This window comes from Amphimedon queenslandica, unplaced genomic scaffold, assembly GCF_000090795.2.
Source record: "Amphimedon queenslandica unplaced genomic scaffold, v1.1 AMPQUscaffold_12875, whole genome shotgun sequence".
In the NCBI taxonomy this organism is placed as follows: Eukaryota; Metazoa; Porifera; class Demospongiae; order Haplosclerida; family Niphatidae; genus Amphimedon; species Amphimedon queenslandica.
Genome location: NW_003546889.1, coordinates 12005 through 14860, shown reverse-complemented (window position 1 = coordinate 14860; position 2856 = coordinate 12005). Strand labels below are relative to the sequence as shown.

General features: G+C 35.6%; 1 long non-coding RNA gene across 1 annotated transcript in view; it reads left to right on the top strand.

Annotated features, from left to right (window-relative positions):
- Positions 1 to 2460: 2460 nt before the first annotated feature.
- The window catches only part of LOC109586438 (uncharacterized), a 1075-nt gene continuing 679 nt past the window's right edge, over positions 2461 to 2856 (top strand). Inside the window, exon 1 of the long non-coding RNA XR_002187029.1 lies at positions 2461 to 2788. This is a non-coding gene — a long non-coding RNA (uncharacterized LOC109586438). The remainder of the gene's footprint in view (positions 2789 to 2856) is intronic.

Below are 2856 nucleotides of genomic sequence, written 5' to 3'. Positions count from 1 at the left end.
ACATAAAAAGAAAAAGTCTGATCCTTTCCTCTGCTTAGAGTCCATATCACTGCACAAAAAGGAAAAAGAGAGAAAGAAGAGAGGGCTCTAGCATGAGATACGGGGAGCCACTATCGGACCCAAAAGGGGGACTTCTCGCCCACACTCCTGGGCAGAACCCTCCCCCCTTCGCTAACCCTCCCCTTCCCTCTCACATGATCGGGACTAAAAGCAGGTCACTGTAAAAAAGGGTAGCTCAACCCATACAGTGAAAAAATAAGCTCATGTCTTCATTGAATCCACAACAGCTAGGATATGTTCTCCTCTCCTCCTTTGGTATGTCTATCAGCTCCTCTCCTTCCTCCTCTCAGAATGCTAGTAATGGATGATGATCCAATTGTAAACTGTAGATTAGTGCTGGATGCTTGATCCTCGATGATAACAGTGTGAAGTCCTGTGTCCACAGTGATTGTCTCCTTGTTAGCTGCGACGTCTTTTCCAAAGAACTGTAAGTAAATCATACGGAATGTTCTTGATTGATACACTAGCTCCCACAAGGTATGGAATTATTTCGTGGTAATGACAAACGCTACAGGCTCGATCCATAAAATGATTACGTGATTGTAAATAACAAAATGGGTTAGAGTCTTCCTTCAAGCAGGTGGAGTGATCCAATGATGACAAACATTGTCCAGAGAAAGCAAGACTGGAGACCAGGAGACGTTATGATCTGACGCTACGTGAGGACATGTGTATCAATACAATACATATAATACATACATGTACATGTACATTAGCATATCAATAATAACAATATGAACATGAAAGGAAGAATATTCATGCTAAACCAGGACACAGTTAATTTATTATCATGAACACACGTGTACATGCAGACACTAACATATTTAAAAATGTGAAACAATAAGGGACTCTGTCCCCTAGTCATGGGCGCATGTACATACATACAGAATCAGTAAGGGACAACCAATTAGTATAATACAAACACACCAATAATAGCTAAACTTAGAAACAGTTTAACGTCATGTTTAGGACCCTATACTTAGAAACAGTTTAACGTCATGTCTAGGCCATTATAAAATCAAACAAAATATATGATTAAATAAGAATTCACATACATTTGGCTACATATTAGTTACATTGTTCCTATAACTTCTATTACCATACCATACCATACAATATAATACCATACCATACCATACCATTAACATATACCATTAACATACCCCTACTAGCTCTCTCTCTCTCTCTCCCTCTTAAGATGCTCTTGTATTCAGGCTTTGCTCTTTGAATCTATACTACTAGCTGTCTCTGCCCCCTCCTCCCTCTCTCTCTCTCCCTCCCTCTCTCTCAAAGGCTAATGTCTTCAATAGGCCCGAGGAGCTATAGCTAGAGGAAGGAAGCAACAATATAATTATATTGAAGTACATGTACTATACTATTTAATTAATTAAGTGTACATGTACTATTATTAGTTAATTACATGTACTTATTAATTAATTATAGTATTTAATTACATGTACTATTATTAATTATGAGTACAAGTACTGGCTATTTAAGAGGAAAGGTAGAATTGGAGTGTTAGAAATAAGAGAGGAATTAAGAAAAGAGGAATAAAGAAAAGATAGAAAAAGAGGAGGAGAAGAGAGAAGAAAGTTCAGTTTATGATTCAGTAGCTCCTTTTAATTCTTGTTAGCATGAGCAGAGGATAAAGAACTGATTGCTAGAGCAGATCAACTGGAGAATGAAGAATTACTGAAGGAAACAATTGAAGAATGTAGTATAGTGTGTGAAGTAGACTGGTCGTAGAGCTACTGAATCAGTAATTTGATAAAGAATTGGCCGGTTGATTGAAGAGTGTTGTAGTGTAGAGCTGGTGATTCCTATAAGTAGACAGGTTGTATAGTTACTGGATGTTACAGCTAGTGTTGCTCTTGTAGAAGTGGTCCAAAGGTTCTTGATGTGCTCTCATGACAAGGACATGAAGTGAAGGAGTAAACTATTCCGAGATGATGAACGATGCCTCAATAAAACACCAAGAGAAGTTCAAGTCTTCTAGATCTAATTAGCTTCTCCTTCCCCTCTCTTTCTCTCAAAAACAATCACACAAATCTCTCAGTTTAACTCTCTGTCTCTCCTCCAGTCTTCAATCAGGAACAAAGAACTGATACAGTAGATTGAAAGGATTCCATTGACTGGTGATAGTTATTGTTAATAGGTTTAATAATTGCAAGTAATAAATTTTTGGTTGTCTTCTAGTTTCAAATTAAAAGCTGAGTTTTAGTTACATGTACAATGCATATAAATGTACATGTAAGAGCTCATTACTTCAAATTAATACATGTTATGACTATATAGTTTGTTACAATACCCCTCTCTTTCTCTCTAAAAAAGAATCTCTTTCTCACGGTATGTATTATGTTGCTTTAGTTATTTTAGGGTTTAACTACATTTTATTTATTCCCTTTCTCTCCAATAATAATCTCTTCCTCTCAAAAAAATTCTTTCCCTTAAAAATTGATTCAATCATTACAAGTACATGTAACTTTGTTTATCTTCTAGATATAAGTTCAAGCAAAAGCTGAGTTTTAGTTACAAGTACAAAAATGCATATACAGGCTCATTACTTCAAATTAATACATTTTAATGTCTAGTTGCTACAATACCTCCTCTCTCTTCTTTCCCTCAAAAAATGTAGATGATGTTCATTTTCAAGCACACTCCTCCATAGAAAAATCTGTAGTATCAAGCACGCTCCTTCAAACAGGAAATCAGGAACAATCTTTTACATGTAAATTTTGAATTTTAACTTATATAGTTTAAAATTCAAATTTATAATTGTTTTATTATTATGCTCTG